Genomic DNA, 13,890 nt, shown 5'->3' on the forward strand with positions numbered 1-13,890 from the left:
AAGCAGACTGTTGATTAGTTACAGAAATACTACCAACAACAAGGAACAGTAAAGAACTAAGATGGGAGTGAAAATGCAGAATTTACTGTTGAGCAACAGTGAACTGCAGCAAAGACAACATAGTCGGTAACACTTTCACCTCAAGGCAATGGAGTTACTGTGTTGTCAGTGCTTGAAAATGCCTCAGTAGCGTGGACAGTATCGGTGAAAACATAGCAAAGAAATGTTTCCAAACAAATCATAGTCATGTGGATGAAGCAGAACATTACACAATATTACAAAGGCAAAGGGCCACTAATTCAGCTTCTGTTCAGGTGCTTTCAGATTCACGGACACTTCAAGAAAATGAAAAACTTGAGTAAATGTTGACCGTGTCCTCTTATATAGATACAGACTTGGTTAATACCTCCTCAGAAGCTAGCTCTTGAGGAGAGGAACAAACCTCTGTTCTACAAAGTCACTATCTCACTCCCTCAGTGGCTTTCCGTCCCCTGAACACAGCCACTCGTACTCTTTGGGGACCGGGGCCAAGCCGGAGGTGCCCCGCTGGGCAACTGCTTTCCGTCTGCACCACAGACGAGCCGTTCCCTATGCAATTTATTGTGAAGCTTCATCGTCAGCCGCCCACTTCTGGTTCATTTCAGGGCTAGTCTCTAAAGGGTAAGTAGGACTCTTTGCCATTTCAATAATAGCTGCATTTGCAAAGCTTACAGCTGCAGGCTACAGCCTTTACATGGATTTAGAGCAACCTTACAGACGGTGGGGTAGTTCGGTAGTGGTAATAGATTCAGCTGCCTGTGGTTTTTCTAAAACGTTGCATGAAGTTTCGGGTAAAGATGTGACATCCTGGAACACTAATTAAACACTCATTAAAATCCTGAACGTTTCATCTGCGTTCCCATGAGCCCCGACAGATGTGATTTGATTGACAGGTCAGGACTGTCAGTGGGCTGCCAGCCCTCACAGAGAGGCTGACTGACAGACGCCGCTGAAGAGTGGATTATAATGGACAATTATCCACACGGCAGATTAGACCTCCAGTGCCCGATCTGCACGGGCCGTCTGCATTTACTGTGGGGTACTGTCTATTCCAAAAAAAAAAGATATTATAACTGTATAACTGTAGTTAACTGTATTGACATGCTTGAATTCAAATCTATAAGAGTACCAGAGCATCGTGTCAATTTCACAATGAACTTGACCTATTGCATGTTTTATTGACATATCAGTAACCTCAGCTAATAAAGAACTAGAATTACTGCATCATGGTTGGTTGTATGCCTCTGCCATTCAAGACTTTAAATAGGTTTTGATTAGGGCTGTCACTTTTTAGAAAAATTAGGTTCGGACGAATATCAAATGATCTGTAATTCGTTCGGATAAATTTGAATAGGCCCGACGGTCAGTCTTTAAAGTCCATGTAAAGTGGAACTATATTTGTGTTGTGAGTAGACACATCACAGACAGATGTCGTATTAACCATCCTGCCAAATCTGAAGAAAAATTTGTTAGGTTTCAAAATCAAGGTTTTTAAAATTGGGGGCCAGTTATGTGCCTGATACTACTTCTTTCCTTCACTTCGCTGCAAAGCGTGTATGTGCAATCACTCTTATACAGTATAGTGGTGATGCGGAGTGATCTACGTCACTCAGCTTCTTCTTAGTCCCGCAAAAAAACAGAGAAATCCTTGTTTCATCCTCAAATTCCACAGTTCAGTATAGTTATCAATCTTTTCACGCGTTCCCAGCAACCATATTCTAACTTATTTAATATGTTTCCAATCAAATCTCGTATTTCACTTTACACAGACTATTTCTAATACTTTTCCTTTCCACTGGAATCTTAGAAATGATAAAAAACGAATCCAGACACACAGGCTGCACTCTCCAGCACTGATCAAAATATGAATACAAATTGTCCAAGGAGAAAATAGCATCTCTGGCTTTGGGGTTATTTAACATGTGAGAACGTCCTGCAGACAAAGTCCTGTGACTCTGCCAGCAGCGGCTTTATCTCTTGGTGACGTCACAACCTTTAAAAAAAAAAGAGAGGCCTGGGGGTGAAGGCCCAGCGCCAACATGATGCCACAGACCTGGATGAGCAATCATCTCCTTTGTCAGCATCTGGCAGCTGCATCAGCAATGCAGAGAAACGATGCTGCACAGTCAAACTGAGAGCAGAGTGTAACACAGAGGGCAGACAGGAAGCAGAGTTCAGGAGACTGTGTACTGCAGTGGAAATTGGCCATAATAGAATCTCTCTGATACACTGTTACTATCTTAGTAGAGATGAAGGCCCAGAAGCCAGAGTTTTCCACCGAAACAGCAACTCGCACTGGGTTCTGAGAGGAAATCTGTGTGCATGAAGAAAAATCAGAAACAGGGAAATTCTTAGAAAACCATAAAGCACAAAGGCTTCTTTTGCAATGCAGATTTCCCAGCAGCAGCATCATCATCCACGTGCAGCACAGGAACGCTTTGTTGAGACAGAACATAGTCTTTGTCACTCACATATGACATTAGACACAGCTGGAAATTTCACAGCAAGTTAATTATGTATGAAGAAGCTCTTGGCTATATTAACATATTATGTACAGACGGCACTTTTGTTTTCCTCTCAAAACACAAACACTTGACATCGGTCTGCCTGCCACCGTGGTAAACACATCATTAATAAGTAATGAAGCGTAGTGAGAAGTATTGTCCAGCTCGCCCACTGAGAACAACGCCTACATGATCGCTGCTTGCGTCTCTGGCAGGCAGAGAGACTCAAGATGCTCCAGTGTTCACGGCGGGCTGGTACAAAGCCAGTCGCACAACACAAAGCCATTCCAGCCTGCTCCCAAACATCCCATAATTCACATCAAAACCATAGAGATCAGAAAGATTAAATAGATTTCTGATTGATAGGTCGATTGGTTGCTGATGTTTATTTTTTTATTTTCTCATTTCTTTACTTATTTTTTCTTTTCCTTTTCTTGTTTTGCTCCTAATCACAATTTATCTCAACCCATTTACTTCTTTTGACTGCTATGTTGTGTTGTTAGGTCTTTCCTTTCTTGTGTCATGTCTTTATGTTTGTCACTGGTATTGGTAAAAGGTACAAAGAAAAAGAACTGGTAAAAAGAAAAAAAGAAAAGAAAGATTAAATAGATTTCTGATATCAATTAACAACTTTTCCTTTTTTTTTTTTTTTTTTAAACCAATCTCTTTCGCTCTGCAGCCCCCCTGATAATACTGTATATTCCCATATATGAGTTGGACTGTATGAAGATTTTTGATATTGTCCAAGCCTACAACCGACCTTCGCTAACCACTTTCCTGAGGTAAAATAGATGTCATATAAACTGATAGGTAGCCTGGAATAGCACAAAAAACAAAAAATTGGTAGAAAAAAGGATAAATATATCACTTTCTCTTTGTAATTTGTCCTAATGCCATAACTAAATTTTTACATCAACAAAATGAACAAGCAAAATGAAGAAATTCTATCGAAAAATGTTGTTTATATTCTCCATCAATTGAAAATTTGGGTCTCAAAAATCCAGTAAATACAGAAAACATGTATATCTACTGTATGTAGTATGTGTAGTGAGGTAACCTCTGAGTTCTTGGTTGGGCTCCAACGCCTGTTGACAGACATCTTGTCTTTTACATTATGTTAATCATGGAAAACAATGATGAGAGTCGATTTAGAGTCGTGAACTGAAAGATTAAAGACGTCTTTGCACATACATTCTAGTTGAATTGGCTTTCCAAACTGCATGAGAAAATGTGTCAGCGTGTACATGTAAAGCAGAGCAAACCACCAACCAGGTCAGTGAAAGGTTCTGCTGAGAGACTGAAAGCATCTTACACAATCCTGGTGAAGCACAAGTGATTAATGAGAGTAAATGCACAAACACAGGTAACACATTAACACACTTTAACACATTAACACACTTCTGCTCAGACCATGTGGTTGTATTTCTGATGTTCCACCTACTTTTGCTTTACTTCCATCAACAACCTGGTTGAGCCATGTTATAGGAACTGGTCCGGAAGCAGTATAAACTCTCAGGTCGGGTTGTGGCTGCCAGAATGAAAAGATTTCTGCTTGATTCACTCAGTGGCGAGGTTTTAAATAAACACTGAGGCGCTCCAATGCACTATTGAACTCATGAATAAAGGCTAAATGGAGTCGAGAGCTAAATGGAATTGGAGAGATTAAGAAAAAAAAAAAGCCAGGGAGATTAAAAATGGAAAATGTTGAGCAGGATATGAGCGAGAGCCGTGTGTGCTGGTGCTCTCATGCCTTGCCTGTGCTCCAGATGTAAATGAGCAACTGTGATTATGTTCGGAGGAAATGAAGCCACACTCGACCACCGGCAGCCGACTGACTTTGCACATTTCCGAGCTAGCGCTGCGAATAAGAGACGAGCAAAAATGTGTGGCAGGTGGAAGCGGTGGGGCTGATAAGGGACTGTGCATGATGTGATCAGCCTGATAGGATCTGTGTCACACCGGTTCCTCGAAACAAGACAAACAACTCCCGCTAATTGAATTCCTTTGAAGAAATACCCCTAAGACGGACATCTCCGATGGGCCTCGCGGTTCTGACGGCCTTTTATGGAAGTGTATCGCTTTCACATATCATTTCCCACCCCATATCACTGCAACAATGATCCGGCAGCGACAGACGCCCCAGCTCGCAACATTCCTGTTTTTAATGAAGCTGATGAATCGTGAAAAATGTATATTTAAAAAAAAAAGGAGACGGAGAAAGCTCTGGGTTTCTGATTAGCAGAGTTGTGGTGGAGGATCGACACTGGAGGGGTGGATCTGGATCATATGATGTGTAGCTCAGCTCTCACATGTCAGCGTTATGTCCCCACCAGCTCTTCATACCCTGCATTCGTTTAGTTATTCTCTGTAACAATAAGTTCGTTTGAGCCTGTGAGTACGTCACAACTCTGCCACCAACTGCGGGGACGCAGGAGAGAGAGAGAAAGAGAGAGAGAGAGGAGAGAGAGACACATTTCATTCCCCCACCACTGGAAGCGTGACACAAAGAGCAGCTTTGTTGTTGTTGTTGTTGTGGGCTCCTTCTGACCCTCCGAGGTTCTGGCGTGATGCTGACCCACTGCAACCTCCAGTGGATGACGTCGTCAGCTCGTGCACTGGAGTCTCCAGCTGAGGAGAGGGGTTTTCTTCGTCAGCTCTTGTTAATGAGATAATGAGGCGGAGGGAGGCTTTTAATAATAAACTTGACTGGGTTGGTTTAATTCAATAAGAGAAGATCAAACTTTCCAACCCAGAGACTGACAGCAGCAAACTCCATATGGGACAGAGAACAAGTCTAAGTCAATCAAGGCTGAATCTGTTCATCCAACTCTATCAGATAATAGACCTGCTTACTGTATAAATACATTGTTAGTAAATGAGTAAGTGATTGCATACCAGCACAATGTCGCCAAGACCACAACCCTGTGTAAGACTTAATGTAGGTCATGTAGGTTTGCGGTCTGATTGTTGTATGATATCCGCAGTAGAAGATCTAGTTTACTTTTGTAAGATGATTGTTGACTTTGAAAATTTTACCATGTCAAAAAAAAACTTGTATGGATGTATTATCATTGCTATCTTAACATGTTGTAGGCTACGGCACGGCTCATGATAAACATGAGCAAATACATGAATGTCACAGAATCTCTCTTAATAGTGGTAAAGCAACTTCCTGTGTGAGCTGCTGTTTAAGAGCAACGAAGAAGAACTGATGTCAAGGGAGACTGTGGTTTCATCCGGGTGAAATAATATTAAGCTTATTAATGAATCATATAGTATATAGTATATCAGATCAATGTATAAACTTTCCAAGACCCAACGCAGTCTTTCAGGCAGGAGGCATTTCTGATAGAGCGACTCTAATGACTTGACTAAACTTGAAGCTCTTTGAAAATTAACCAGCTGATGATGATGAGAAGGACAACTGTGTGTGATTGAAAGATAAGCTTAAAAATCAATTATTTAACTTATACAGACATGAACTGCAGCATTAACATCTGCCTCAAATCCTCCTGTGCTGTGTCTTCTTGAATCCCACAATGGTGAAATGCTGTGATACTGCCTGTTTGGGAGAGTGTGTCATTTTGAAGTAGCAGTGATTAGAGTTTACACAACGCTGCCAACTGATGAGGTTTGGAGCTTCACCATCATCAGCTCTGTGCAACCACATCTGTTCAAAATGGCACCAGCGACAGAGTGTGCCGGCAGGGCCCAGACTGACATATACAGATGATTTTACCACTCTAAGTACACTTCACACCTGCACCTACTAGAGTCCCCTCTCTGAACCGGACCAACTGAGGACAACCAGCTCACAGATCACTATTATACACAGCACAGCAAAGGCCCAGAATCAAACCAACGTAAAGAAAGGATGGGGAGGGGGGGGGGGGGGGGGGGGGGGGTCACATACACAATCCTAAAGTCCAAAGTGGGTCAAAGCCAAGGCAGGATTAAAATAGAAATCACTAGAGTGTAAATACCTGGACACGACCAAGAGCAAACCTGTGACTGTGATCACAGAAAACATCAGCACTCTATGGAGCCGTACTGCTACAACAAGGCTGAAAACAGAGATCAAATACATTTTTTCTGAACAACTCTTTCGTGTCGCGGGTTCAGGACACTTGGGTCAGTACTATGGACGAGCAGTATGGAGGTATTTGGATGTTTCATACAGTAGTTATTCATTTCATTATATGAAAATCCGTTGCCAGCCCGACCCCCCCTGGAACTCCAAAAGCGTTTTGATAACTCTGAAAGTTCTCCAAACCCTTCCTTGGCATGACAGTGAGTAGAAAATTGTTGAATTTTCGATTTTGGGTGGAGTATCCCTTTAACAACTTTTTTAGTCCTTCAAATTTGACAGACTGGTTAATACTATGTTTTCCTGTGGTATTATAAACTAAAACATATTTAATTTTGGTTTCCCCGGTCTTTAAGCTGCAAAGTGACACATATGATGCTATTTGTTTTTCATTCCACTGCAGTGAGTTATTATGCAATTTTTGTGGAAGCTAAAGTAAGAAAAACCCTGAACAAGTGTTAGTTTTTGGTACAAATGCAGGGATGTGTACCAAAAACTAACACTTGTTCATACAGTACAGTACTGTGCCTTCCCATCCGCTGTACGTATCCTACTAAGTCAGCAGTTCTCAGGGGCTCACAACAAACTATCTCTAAATCTATAATCTAATCTTTTTCAGCTTTCAGCTTCAAGCCATTTAAACTTGTTTTAAACAGATAATTTTATACAATTTGAAAAAAAAAATCAACATACTCTGCCATGTGCACATAACTGCCCTCGTTTAGATTTCCTGTTGTTCACTCCTCTCCTCCTCACCTCTGTGTGATTACCTGCCTGATCAGGTCTCTGCTGGCACCACAAAGTAACCCTCTGTCTGTAAGTCAGTGAGGTGAAGTGCAATGAGAAACACAGCACTTTGGCAGGGTGTCACCACAGTGTAAAAGGATGAGAAGTTGTTAAAAAAAAATGGGCCAACAAGTTTAACACGCACCGATACCATGCACGCCTTGTTCTGTAAAGCCTGGCACCAGCAGCGGGAATACAAAGCAGCCGCGCTTGACTCATAACTCAACCTGATTCAAGCAGGTTTGTTCTGCAATAAGCTATGAGTCAGATGAGGACATCTGCAATACACAAGCCCACAGCAAAAAAAGGGCCAGATTCAACATAAATGTACAAGGATTTATCCAAAATTTCAAATTTGTCAGGATTAATGCAGACATCCAACAGACATCAAATGATTAGGATTTGTAAAATTAGATCATCAGACCTCAGATATACAGCTTGCTATTTCATAAAGCACCAGTTCCTGAGTTGACAATTCAAGACTACTACTACATCTCATCAGATTGTCCTGGCAGCCTGTTGACACACAGTGTATTGTGCTGCTTCCACACGCTGCACCTGCAGCTGGCTGTAACATTGCATGGCCGTTAAAACAAGCAGCTTTGTTTTCTTGGTGCAAAAAGTGAGTTAAACTGAGTGGAGTCAGAGAGCTGCAGACCAGCTGCTGGCACCGCTCAGAGCACAAGGAGGCTGGCATACTGAAAATAGGGATAATAATTGTAAAAAAAAAAAAAAAAGGGAGATTACGACTACATCAGACTGTAGTTTATGAAATGTACCCTTGAGTGCTACCTAAAATAAGTCCATTAAAAGCAGAAATGGGCTGCTTCATTAAGAAGCACTTCTTAAAGGGGCACTTAATGGCAGGAACCAACAATGTCATCAATTACACTCATTTTGCAAACACAAATGTGCAGAACAAATTGCTGCCGTACAGACATGGCCAGGTTTTATGGGCTGAAGAAAATGGATGAAGGGATGCCCATCAATTTAAAAAAAAAAAAAGGAGACAGAGGTGACATGAGCGATTAACCTACAATTCACAAAGGAAAGGGTGGAGAAACTTCCCCTTCGTGATTAGGAAGGACAAGAGGAAGAGCAGCGCAGTGGATACGAGCCTGATTAAAACGCAGCAGCGCTGTTATGTGAAAGACTTGTTGACAACAAGAGAAAGTGAGGGGGGTTACCAGAGTTTAACAACACGTTATCCCCCCAAGCAATCTGCGAGCGAACATCAGGAGACTGATGCAGGAGAGTGGTGCCTGAGCATAACACGCCATATGTGTGAAGGAATGCAATCTGGTCCTCCAAGTTAAAACTGAGCACTGTGGTTTTAGTCTACCCACTGCATGCATGCATGCACAACAAGCCTCCAAGATAAGGCAGCCCACTCTCTATCATGTGAGGTTGTGTCCTTCATCTGACTCCAGCGAGCATCAGTGGGAGAGATGCTGATGCTGATGCTGATGGGAGAAAGGGAAAGTGGATAAAAGGAGGGGGAGAGGAGAGGAGAGGAGAGGAGAGGAGGGGGGGTATGGTAAACAACCGTGCAGAGAGGATAAGAAAAACCAATGCGTCAGGAAGATTTGAAGGCTAAACGCCTCCTGTGTGGTGGTAATAAACACAACGTAATTACTCTCCTCTCCTCCCCACGCCAATGACCGTGGATAACCTACTTGTTTCGTTTTGCTCCGGGTGCCGTTTTTCTTCCATTTCAGCACCACTAACACTAAGAGCTGTAGCTGCTGCTGCTGTGTTTATATTTCACCCAAAACACACACACATTCACAGAGGTATCGCGTCAAAAACAAGCCGACGCCTCACCTAGACAGCGTTTCCACTCAAGAGAGGAGGCAGACAAGAAGAGGGGATGTAGCTAGCAAACAGGCTGGGAGCACGTTTACGTTCAAGAAACGTCAATAACCGTAATACCTGAAAACAAATGAAATCAAAGTAATTCATTCCGCTGTAGGGAGACTCAAGCGGACTGAATGGAGAGTTTAGAGGAGGAAGCGACGGGGTTTCTTACCCGCTCGAACGCGTCTACTCCTCCGCTGCTCTGTATTCCATAACCGTTAGGATGACATGTATCGGCAGTTGTGAGGACTGGCCGCTGCTGCTGCTGCTGCTGCTGCTGCTGTGGCCCTGATGTCACCGAGCTGCTCGGCGTAGCTGCTGCTGCTGCTGCCGCTGCCGCTGCGTGTGATGGCGTTAGGAGCTCTGCTCTGCAGGGCCACAATGGAACTGCTGCTGCGTTCACTGACTGTTAGGAAATGTCCCGGTAACACAGGCGTAAGCAAACGTCACATAACAACAAAGAGGGTTGGACACGGCGTAGAGTTATAATGGGTATTGAACCGGGAAAAGTAATGGCCGGCATGTCAAGCCGGCATGTTAAGACCGTGATTTAAAATGAAAATTTTGTGCTAATTTTAATTTTTGTAAAGTGCCTCAGTTGAAGTTGTCGTCGTCGCCGATATATGACAATGTTTTGGTGTTTGCTTCCAGTGATGAAACAAACGCTGTTGCGGGAAAATTGATAATAACTTTAAGGATTGTTTTAAAAGTTGTTTGTATTAGAACAAAAAATGTATCGAAAAGTTTGTTTTTCATAGTTATGGAGCACGTAAAGGCAGCACGACTGGGTTGGTCCATTGACTGACAGGACTGTGTCCAATCAAAGGCGAGGAAGGGAGGGACAATGGGTGGGTGAGGTGGGGTGTGGGTGGGGGTGTGGGGCTGACAGATTTCTTAGATTACAGATTTTCTCATTCGCTTTGGCTCAATTCTCACGCGACAAAAGCATTTTTCTAAATAGTGAGCTCAAATCTCTAAACAAATCGTGTCGCTCAGATTAGGCCATACTGCATTCACTTAAGCAAATTGCATTGTTTTGATATGTGTACAAAAGAGTAAGTAGGCTACAGTTCTCTATAAATCTGCACGAAAATCCCTGACGTGGTTTATTGATTTGCTCACTGCTTCTCAGTAAATGCGTCAAACTCTTCCCAGTTTATAAACATTATTTTATCATCACATGCAAAATGATCAATCCACATCAGGAGAGATAATATAGCCTAGATAGTCTAAAAGTAGTAGGGTACTTTTTATTTGTGATTGCACTTATAGTTTGAGACTGTTAAAACTATTCTGACACACAAAACTGTAATTCAGGTATCACAGCATTCATTAAGATTTAGAGGATCCAAGTAAACATTAAATGTTAAAGTGCTACTAAGGTAGTTAAACTGAAGCTACCAAGAAATTCTTTAGTGCCATTTAAAATTTCTGGAAGGCTTGCACCTACTTTTTCTGCCAGGTGCTAAGTGGCCTGCTGCCTGCAGCTGATGTGAGACTATCAGCTGTAGTAGCTGCACTGCGTGTTTTGGTACTCAATTTAACGCTAGACCGCCATCTTGTGTCTTCACATAGAACAGCACTTAAAAGCTGCCTAATAAAATAAAGTCACATGCACCAAACAGGGAAGAAACACCTGAAAACCAATGTTAAAATGGGTCAAACAGTCTATGTCTATCAATTGCACTGGATGTAATAGCTTGTAATTAGTTTATGATCTCTATTTAAAAAATGAAAGGAGAAAAAAAAGCATCTATCTGTGGGTTGTTTGAAAACCAAAACTTCTCATGCAGTCTACATGAAGAGACAGTACGGTGGTCCTAAGAGCTGTAGCCAACCTAGGATGTGCATGTTTTAATGCTTTGTGACTTCTGAGATTAAAAGATTTGCATACATGCACATAAATATTATTACACTGTATTTGTGGCACCTATTTTGTCAAAATGGCCAAGATGTGCTCTGAAGTTGTTTGTGTTTTGTCTGTTTCCACATGTTTTCTTAAGCTGCTGTGTGCTGAGCTCTCAGGGCCAGCGTACCACAGAGCAGCTCCAAGGTCGAAGTAAAGCCAGATAATCTGCCTATTAGTACTTATTATGACAGCCTCAAACTTCTCTTAGTCTGATGCTAAAGTCAGCAGTTTGTGGTCTCAGACCCAGGACTCCTGCAAGATCTGAACAGTTGGGACCAGGATGAGGGGACTGCGTTGGTGACCAGTGAGCTGTCATCTCTCATCACAAACTCTAGGGACATGACTGCTGTCAGAACTGACAGCCTGGGAGGTTGGTGGTTGAGAGGCTGCTGCCACCATGCAGCCTGAGCCAGTGTCTGCTGCTGCGTCTGGGGTATCCTATATGAACAATTATGTTTCAAGAAATAAAATTACTATCTGCATTTTTTTTCGCTTCACTGCCCTCTTGTGTTGTTGTGCATCTGTTTTTCTTTTCAGGCCATGAATGACCTTGATAAGCCTCATATGGACAGAGTTGACTGCTTGTATATAGTGGAGCTGAGGAACGGCCTTCTTACCATCCAGCTCTTCAGGAACATTTGTTGTCTTCCTTCTGTGCTTCTGAACATGTTTTCACTAGCATGTGTTCCCGTCTTCTCATGTGCTCTGAAGACCCCGGATCATCTACTTCTCCACCACAAGTTGTAGAACCCATTTCCCCCAACTCATTTCCATCACCAAGAACACAGTGGAGCGGATAATGCCATCCAATGGGCCCATTACTTACTTGGATGAGACAGGTTGAGGATTCTGTTCTTTGATTTCTCAAGTGCATCCAACACCATCCAACCCCTGCTGCTTAAGACAAGCTCAAAGGGATGGGGGTGGATCCCTGCTTTACGTCCTGGATTGTGGATCAGCCATCAAGCTGTGTAGCTGTGATGTGCAGCACTGGGGGAGACTGTTCTGACTCACTCTGTATACCGCAAGACTTCAAATACAACTCAGCATCTTGCCAAATCCAGAATTACAGAAGGAGAACAGAAATTTGACAATGGTCTTTAGTGAATGGAGCAACAAGAAGTGCCTCCTTCTGAACATCTTCAGGACCAAGGAGAACAGGAGACAGTAAACTGGACTTGTCACTGAACATATAACCTGACAAATTTATGCTAGAACACAAAAAACTGGAACAAACCTTTAATGTAAAATAACATCAAGACAAGATATATCAACAATTTTAGTCAAAGACACTGTAAAATATCAATATAAAACTAGTTTTAGAACCTCTGTTTTATCTATATTACTTTAGGACAGAAGAGGTTGACAACAGACTATTATTTGATCATTGAAAAATGTTACACTTTTTTTTCAGTTTTTTTAACTACATGTTTGTCTGTCAGCCTTTTCAATAAAAAACTGGAGAAATTGAGGTGTTCTTAAAGCTTTGATGTAAATACATAAAAATAATTTCATATTAACACTATAAAAAGACGACACATGTAAGAGCTTTATAAAACATTTACATGATTTTCTATAATTCCAGCATCTCATGTTTGTTGATGAGGTGTTAGAACAGGTGTGACGCTCACTGTACACCAGTGACTGTCAGCTGTTCTGTTGGTTGTAAGTGTAAATATTGGGCTTTGATCAACCTGAGAGCAGTTCAAGTTTAACACAACTGTACATTTCCCCTTTTTTATCACACCTCCCACACCTTTCAAATGCCATTCTGTGAATCTGAGTCCCAGACACTCACTTCAACAACATTCATCACTGACTTTTCAGTTTGTTTATAGTCTAAACAAAATATTCTGCTGAGGTCTGTAAGTGTCTGTTCTGTTTTTTCCAAAGCAGGGAAACACACAGTAACAGGTTTGGCTTATGTGGTGCAGATAACACTGGTAATGCGTCATAAAGACAGAAGGCACTGACTTAGAATCTGCTGTGTGTGTCTGTCTGCCGATGTGTTGAATCAAACTCTCCAACTAGAAACAGAGCAGAGCACATAATGTTCATCACCTGCTCCACAGAGAAAGTTAGTGTCTGTCTGGTGTATACATGAAGCTGTCCAATGTCCGATCTTTTCCTCAGGAGAAAGTAGATGAGCTCACGTTCATGAGGTAGTAATGACGTGTAAACAGAAAGCAGCTTGACATGATGTTTGTTCTGCTGCCACTAAGTGACCAAAACAATTCCTGCAGTTTCAACGTCTGAAACTCTGATCTTTAGTTTGCAAAGACACACTCATGTCATGTCAACAGAAATGTCTAAAATATTATAAAACAGTGTCACCTGAAATTCAAGACGAGACCAGCATCATCAGGTTTGAGCTTCACTGGCAGTTAGCGATGCATAAGCCGCAACTTGTCATTTGGATTTTTCTACATCTTAATGTTTGGAGTCCAATTGATTCATAATATCACACAACGTTCAAAGTGAGTACAGACCATCCATAAAAACACAAACAGAACAAAAAGTGAAAAAAGACCAAAAAAAATACTTGAGCACAAACTTTTGTATGTGTGCAGCTCCAGAATCTGTTCTTCATGAAAGACCAAAAGAAACAAAAAAAAAACCCCAAACACTGGAAGCACAGACTTGTGTGTTTGGTGTAGTCCTGAAAAACATTCCTTCCCTGGTGACACGTTGCAGCTCGCTGGTGTTTG

The 13,890-nt window shown here is 42.0% G+C and overlaps 1 protein-coding gene across 4 annotated transcripts in view; it reads right to left on the minus strand.

The window, feature by feature from the left end:
• fynb (FYN proto-oncogene, Src family tyrosine kinase b) overlaps positions 1–9,610 on the minus strand; it is an 80,512-nt gene extending 70,902 nt beyond the window's left edge. For all 4 annotated transcript variants that reach the window (XM_084000576.1, XM_084000578.1, XM_084000577.1 and 1 more), the window contains exon 1: positions 9,446–9,610. The gene's annotated coding sequence lies outside the window, so the exon portion shown is untranslated. The remainder of the gene's footprint in view (positions 1–9,445) is intronic.
• Between the last annotated feature and the right edge of the window lie 4,280 nt (positions 9,611–13,890).

The sequence above is a fragment of the Trachurus trachurus genome (assembly GCF_905171665.1).
Source record: "Trachurus trachurus genome assembly, chromosome: 24".
NCBI lineage: Eukaryota > Metazoa > Chordata > Actinopteri > Carangiformes > Carangidae > Trachurus > Trachurus trachurus.